The sequence below is a fragment of the Lampetra planeri genome, chromosome 4 (genome assembly GCF_965212315.1).
Source record: "Lampetra planeri chromosome 4, kcLamPlan1.2.h2, whole genome shotgun sequence".
Lineage (NCBI taxonomy): Eukaryota > Metazoa > Chordata > Hyperoartia > Petromyzontiformes > Petromyzontidae > Lampetra > Lampetra planeri.
The window spans coordinates 7927347-7935073 of record NC_136110.1 but is presented as its reverse complement, the minus strand read 5'-3'; positions in this window follow the sequence as shown (position 1 = coordinate 7935073).

The following is a 7727-nucleotide window of genomic DNA, read 5'->3' as shown; positions in this document are numbered from 1 at the left end:
TGACTCCAAATCACCCCGTTTGGTGCGCAATTTTTCTGTCTCACGTCGGTGACTCTACGCATCTCGGCTTTTCCCCTCGTATAAATGTAATTGGTGTGTAATTAAGCCGTAGGAGTTTTTGAATTCTTAAACGGTGCTATTAATCATTGCGAGGCTGTTATCGCCCCCCCCCCCACGCCACCCGCCTCCCGCCGGACAAAACAAAACTGATTTCCGCATGCGAATGTCAGATACACGATTAGGTAATACGCGTAGCTGTGTATATATATTTATTTTTAAAGCTGTGGATTTGGTTTGCGATAATCGCTCGATCACCGGATAGGAATTGACCCTCTGCTCCTCGTGCCCCCATGTCGGCTCGCAGCAGGTGCTTCAAGTCCGTTGACAAAGAAAGTTTACACAATTTCAACATCAAAGCCGAGCGATATCGGGAGCTTTTCCTGCCCCCCCCCCACCCAAAAGCAAAATAAAATAAAGAGAGGTCAGTCAGAAGCAACATTTAATGGGGCAGCACTTTGTTATTGCCTATTTGATTCGGTTGAGCTGACAGGAATGGCAAAGTTAATTTGAGACCGGAGCATGTTATGACTTACTTTACGCAGTTTCTATAACAAACCCATCCCGTGTTGTTAACTGGGTGACTCACTCATGACAGCAGATCGTTTTATTCATCATCATTATCATCATCAGCAGCAGCAGCAGCAGCTATGATCTCTCCGCTGCTGGATGCAGACTTCCCCAAACCGCCGTCACTTATCGTGCAACTTGCGACGCTAACGATCCATCTCGATCCTGCACGCGGGATGATTTCGACGCTCAATCTCCCGCGTGCGTTTGACTCATCTGGCTGCCACTTTCCATGGATCTCGGCCAAAGTCCCCATCTCATTCTAGATTTGAAGCTTTCGTGACTGCAAGGATTCATACTCTTAGTTTTTTTGGTAAAGTCACGTAGGTAAAAAATGAAATTAAAATTAATAAAAATAAAATAACAAAAATAAAATAATAAAAAAATCACCCCATCTCATGGCACGGTAACGGGAGCAATGTGACTTTGCGTTACGTTCTCCAATCCGCGCGTTGCTCTTCCTGTCTCTCAGTGAAACACGGTGACAGAGAGCCTCTGGCTATTTGAGGGCGTCGACTGATTTTAATTTAGCGAATTTTGCAAGGTACCAGTATATGGAATATTTATTTCAATGCTGGTTATTATTCCATGTTGGGGGTAAAAAGGATTAACCGTGCGTGCAATCTCTTTTTGTAAAGCAAACAGGTGCATTTACATATTTTCTAAAAATACATTTTCAATAATATATCATGCAAACGATATTTCGTCATACCCTTAACAAGCAAGAGGGGAATGGAAGCAGCAACAAAGGAAGTTGGTGATTGATACATTGCACCAGAGTAGCCCTGACAGAATCAGATGGATAAAGACAAAGGTCTCCCGTATAGCCTTAACAGACTGTTGGGGCAAGTGCTGTTGGCGCCGAGATGGCGAAATGTTAACTACCTCGCCTGATATACAGGAGGTTGTGGGTTCGATCCCGATCCCAATCCCGACGCCTGTCTATTTGGAGTTTGTATGTTTTCCCCGTGGTCGCGTGGATTTTTCTCGGGGTCCCCCAGTTTTTTCCCCTCCACAACATTTAGAAACATGCGTTTAAAGTATTTGGCTGATATAAATTTCCACGTGATAAGCCACTTCGTTGAGCTATCATTTGTGGCCAGGTAGCTTCTGAAAATAGCTATACAGCTTAGTGGGCTTTACCTGGTCAAATACAAAATAGTTTAGTTTATGAAGGCCGGCACGGCACATGATAGTGTGGGTGGCCAGCACCACGCCCGGCCACCTTTGTCTCCCTAGTGGCAATGTTTTTACACATCGCACCAGGTACTCATTTGAGACTGAGTAGACCTAGGGGAGACCCAGGACCTGTTCAATGGAACCATATATAATGCATGCATAATAGAGACAGAATCGTAAAACTAGTAGAGGAATTTTACGCAGATCTTCATAGACAAATTTTTTTTTTTTATCGGAGGAAACATTTTTTTCAGTTGAGGAAGGAAGAGGTTCCAGATGTCACACCTGAAGAGGTAAGAGCTGCCTTTTACAGGATGAAAATAGGAAAAACTTCCGAAATTAAACGTCTCCCTTGAAGAACGATGCCTCGAACGCTCTTGCATTCGAATAGGGAGACAACACTGGTATGAAAGTTCGCAAACACATTCACATCTGATCACACATTCTTCAACGGTTCACGGTCGTCAGATAAATCCAAACGCTCGTCCATCTAGAGGCCAATCAACCAGGAGAGCTAGCTGGATTTATAAAAAATATATATTTTTACCACTCACCACATACAAACGATTGATTAGATATTGCAATAGACGACAGTAGTTCCATCGGTTAACGTTTTTAATCCGTTCCACGGAAACTACTGTTAACCGAAATCACTGTTAATCGAATGTAGCAATTACGTGATTGGCGGAGGTCAATGGCTCAGCCCACTTATGAGTGCTCGGATTGGTCGAAATTGGCGGCCGCGTGCAAAACGTCAACATTGCCGTTAATCAAGATGTTACTGGTAGGAACGAAGTGAACCAGCCTACAATAGATTATATCGTCCGTCCGTCCGATGTCCGATTAGGTGTAGCAACATCGCCCCCTACTGCAAACACTTGGCAGGACCCTACAAAAACCTTTAGACTCAGTGAGGCTTTCCTGGCTAAACAAGTGTAACATTCCCTTATAATTCCCTGAGATAGTTTTTAATTAAAACATTTAAATTAAAAATTAACTCACAGTGGCCTAAAGCCTACAGCTAGGCCTAAAGCCTAGAACTAGGCCTAAAACTCTCCCTTCGTATCGTACCCCCGCCATTTCATTTTATTATAGCCATTCATTTGTTCGTTCCTACCAGCCCACCCCGCAGGGACCTGTTAACTTGGTCGAAGCAATGGGGTCCGATGGGAGGCAAAGCGTTAACCGAAAAACCGTTAACCGATGTCGCTGTTAACCGAGGGACTATTTATTGAGTAGCTAATTCCATCTAGATGGGATAGAATGTTCCCCCCACGCACACGTGCAGTTTTGTACGTACTTATGTTGAACTTCTTTCGCACCATACGTAGCCAACCCAGCTAATTGTAGGTGCGGGGGGGGGGGGGGGGGGCAACAAACTGAACACAAAAAGCAGTTCTAGAGAAATTAGTTTTAAATGGAGATGATTTAAAAGTGCATAGCTAACGTGGCTTCCTAATATCGGAATGAAGAACGTTCCAGACGGCCGCGGAAGCGCATCTGGAAGCGCGCGATGCAGTAAGCGGATTTGTCCGGGTGCTCCAGTTTCCTCCCACACAAGCACTCGTCTTTAAATGGCTGAAAACATAGAAACTGTTTCCACGTGTTGCGGATTGTGCAGCGTTGTGATTTACGCGATATAGAAACTGATTATTAATGTCTGCTTATGAAAAAGGATTAAGTGGAAACTGAAGAAGACATTCACCGCTATCACAAAGCCTCGATAAAACAATTATATACAGAAATGATCACAATCATTCATCGAGCTGCAACAGCTAAGATTGTATAAGGAAAGTAAGCCAATAATTATGAGAGAGTCAGGCGAGGAGTTATTCTTACGCAAAACGATCCGTGCGCCGGAGTTGAAATTGGTACCAACGTTAGGTAGCACAAGTTTACTCATGGATTAATTTACATGGCGAATAAGAGTGAATGATTTGTTTGACACAATGAATATTATAATAGTTTTTTTACCCTTCTATCTGGCAACAAAACTGACACCTTTTTTTACAAGGAGTCATGTTTGCATAGACCACAATACCTGCAGTCATAATGCAAACAAAAAACATAACTCTGATGATGTATGCACTGTCCTTAAAGTTGATTGGTCCACACCCGAGACAGCTTTCTTTAGAGCCTAGTCTCACATGGGTTGGACCAGATGATGCCAAAAGGCGCAGTTTTGTTGCCAGATAGAAGGGTAAAAAAACAATTATCATATTTTTTACTGGCAAATGAGGTTCCAATGGTGTACAATGAATTGTTGTTGGCCACACACAGACTTAGAACCACTGAAAGTTATGTCACCTGATGCGGTACCGACAAACAAAATATCTGGCCGTGGCTCAGAAACTAAAAGCTATGGCGCAGTGACACTCGGAGATAGTGTTATGGAAACTGAATTGTAGAAATAAAGACAAACAGATGAAGGGTGACTGTTTTAACCATTCTCAGATTTTCCGATCGCTTCGTTACTATAACGACCGGTAATGAACTCGAGGAAATATTTCCAAATTTTAACTTTTAGAAAAATTCTTGACCACTGGGCAGGAAATAAATGCTGGAGCAATACAAGTGGAAAGCACAAGAGAGTTAGTATAACCAGGCCATATAATTTCAAGCTTGAATAGAATTAGCATGGTGAGCCAGATCAGGTTGGAGTGCCTTTTATAAAATTACATTTCGTAACGAAAAGCAACATACCAATATGCCAAAAGAACAACGTTTCTAATTGGTGCATCGTGTTTTCTATGACTAATGGATTGGAAACATGGGCAAAGACATATGGCATTTAACAAAAGCTTTAAAGCATACAAATAAGCACGTAAGCCATGCATGCTGGGAATTCCACTAACAAACAAAACGAGGCATATTCGGAGCACCGGCTGAATGCAGATTAGAGACGCCTTGTTGACTGGACACAAACGTAAAAGGACTTAAATTCCGATGTAAAGCTTTCGTGACTACAGGGATACATCTTCTTGATTCTTTCGGTAAAGTCAGGTAGAAGGTAAATAATAAAATAATAAAAATAAAACATAATAAAATAATTCTCACGACGTTTCGGCCACAACGCAAGCAGCCGTCCTCAGGTGAAGAACAGGTCTGTCGGGAAGACAGCGTCTGAATTCAGACTCTGTCTTCCCTACAGACCTTATTATGTTTTATTATTATTATTATTATTTTATTATTTACCTTCTACGTGACTTTACCGAAAGAACCAAGAAGATTTACACCATTAGAACCTCATTTGCCAGTAAAAAATATGATAATTGGTTTTTTACCCTTCTAACTGGAAACAAAATGACACCTTTTTTTTACAAGGAGTCATGTTTGCATAGACCACAATACCTGCAGTCGTAAATGCAAACAAAAAACATAACAGTGCATACATTATCATAGTTATGTTTTTTGTTTGCATTTACGACTGTGGTCTATGCAAACATGACTCCTTGTAAAAAAAAAAGGTGTCAGTTTTGTTGCCAGGTAGAAGGGTAAAAAAAAAATTATCAACCAAGAAGATGTAAACGGACTTGTGCAGAGCACATCGCGAGGAAGGGCGATAACCGATGGACGAGGCTGGAGAAGGAACGGGGCAGCCAAAGGAGTTGCAAAGAAATCACCGACGAGTGACGACCGCCACGTGGGGATCGCGCGGTCCGAACAGCCGGTGCGCGCGAGCGAGATGGACCGTGAGCCAACGGCGGCAGTATATCAGCGGCGAAGTACGACGCGTATTTAAAGGAGCGATAATTTCTGGGGCGCAGCGCCGCTCTGTGCCTGGACATGTGGCTTTGTCGAATTTATCGCCGAGAGTCAAAAACCTGGCTCCGCTCTCCGGCGCTCACTCTTGCCCTTTGAAGTGGCTGTGTGGAAATTGCAAGGAAAGTTCATTATCCCGCACGATTGCCGTACATCCCCAAATGGCTTCGCGGATGCTGCCTAGCGAAGCCGTAAAATCTCTTAAACATGCCGGCTTGCGCTGATATGCCTCATGTAGTACACAGAATGTCCTTCATAAATCCTATTCCCAGTCACGAGAATATCAGCCCCCTGTCGAGAACACATTCTTTTCCAATTGACGTTGTGCGGAATTTTTTTTTAATTCTCTCTTCGCTGTCATTGTGCGGTAGGAAAGCTGCGACTTTGCTCCAGTTTCTTTATGCCTCTGTGTGTGTGGGGGGCAAGTGGGAGGAAAGTAGAGGGGGGGAGGGGGGGAGCCAGTTTAATCACGAAGCTTCTTCATAACACACCACACACACCTCATGGTGACCTCGCCGTGATTTTGAGTTCAAATCGGTGGCGCTGTGGCCTCCCTTCACCCATGCCAATGTTGTTCTGTTGAGTTCACAGCCATCATTTGCCAGTTTAGGTTGATTAACTTTACTTTTATTTGCACATATAGCCAGCAACATTCAGTAAATTGCAACTTGAATCACATTGTCGACCCACTTGCTGGATAGAGGCCTCCGCATGGTGTGCCACTCACGGGGAATGTTTGACCATACAGCACTTTTTCACTTTGTTGGTCAAGACTGGCTACCTGGTGATCGCCGTGCTTGGGAATCCAGCTAAGGTCGTCAGGTTCATCGCCAAGTTTACGAACCACTGCGCCGCCACTCCTACCGCGTGGAACAATGTCATATTTATGATGTCACACGTGCTTCGCTGTTTATTTACATATTCACTGTATTACCCTTGCGCCCAGGTCTCCCTCTTGGGGCTCGCACCTGGTTTAAATAAATAAAACACAGCATTTACACCGCTTGACAGCGTGATCACAACAATTCACAGTGCGCTCTTGAGCTTAAACACTGGGCACGCATCGTGAGCGTGCTTGGAATTTACGGACATTGTCCCCCGAACTACACTGCCGATCAAAGGCGTAGAGACCCGATCATAATAATTATAACAATATTGACAGGCACTCAACAAGCCTCCCCGCTGGTTGAAGGCCTCCCATTGCCGTGTTGGTCAGGGGGGATATTTGACCATACTTCACTATGCTGGTCAATTGCGGGTTTGGTGAAGGAGGCAGGAACGGTTTGGAACTCGAGTCGACGGGCTCATAGCGCAGTGCGCTAACCACGGCGCCACCGCTCCTTATGCTTGTGGAATATAATGAGTGGCGTCTAACGAAATGTCGCGATCAGAATGGAGAACAGCAGCAGCTTTTACGCGCCGCATACGGTCCACAAAGCAGCTGATGGCCAATACCAGTGACGATTATATGAAGCCTCTCCTTGTAAACATTGCTACTGGGGAGACAAAGGCGGCCGGGCGTGGTGCTGACCAATAACCCCCCTCGTGCGTCGTGTCGGCCTTCGTAATAGCTGCTCGCTAACAGCGCTTGCCCCAACAACCAGCTAAATGCTATACGGGGATCTTTGTGTGTGTACGTACGAAAATATACATACGCGTGCGTAAGTGTGTGAGCCATGAGCCAGCTGGCCAGCGTGCCAGCCCGTTAAGTAATTAGACAACCGGTGGTGGTGGTGATGATGGGGCTGGCACGGGGCCAGGCGCTGTGAGGTCGCCGCTCAGCGTGGAGTCGCCCTCCTCCCTCCGCGCCGACGCAGCGATGGAGCCGCGCGTAAATCTCGGCAACGGTGGCGAACGCCGCTCGCGAACTCGATCGCTCCCTCGCTCGCTCCCTGCCTCGCTCGTTCCCTGCCTCGCTCGTTCCCTGCCTCGCTCGCTCCCTGCCTCGCTCGCTCCCTGCCTCGCTCGCTCCCTGCCTCGCTCGCTCCCTGCCTCGCTCGCTCCCTGCCTCGCTCGTTCCCTGCCTCCCTGCCTCGCTCCCTCCCTGCCTCCCTGCCTCGCTCGCTCCCTGCCTCGCTCCCTCCCTGCCTCGCTCCCTTCCTGCCTCGCTCCCTCCCTGCCTCGCTCGCTCCCTGCCTCGCTCCCTTCCTGCCTCGCTC